The following is a 300-nucleotide window of genomic DNA, read 5'->3' as shown; positions in this document are numbered from 1 at the left end:
GAGGGGATGATGAGAATCCAAGCCCGGCATCAAGGTACAACCAGCAGGTGTGAGTCTTGCCCTCCACCCTCCGGGTGGCAATAACCCCAGTGGTCTCCCTGGTGACTGATGCATCCGGGTGGGAATCTTGGCTTTGCTCGAAGAGCCCCCTTTGGTGTGTCCAGGCTGTGGAAGATGAGGGTGCTCGTTGGCCAATTAGCCATGGTTTCCAGGGCCCTGGAGGTCGCCGCGATAGGGAGGCCTGTGCTTGGGACCACAGAGAAGGGGGTGGCAGCAAGACCAATTGGCCCTTTCATCTCT

Source organism: Carlito syrichta, unplaced genomic scaffold, assembly GCF_000164805.1.
Source record: "Carlito syrichta isolate Samal-C Ts95f unplaced genomic scaffold, Tarsius_syrichta-2.0.1 Scaffold76748, whole genome shotgun sequence".
Taxonomy (NCBI): Eukaryota; Metazoa; Chordata; class Mammalia; order Primates; family Tarsiidae; genus Carlito; species Carlito syrichta.
Note: the sequence above shows the minus strand (reverse complement) of the source record.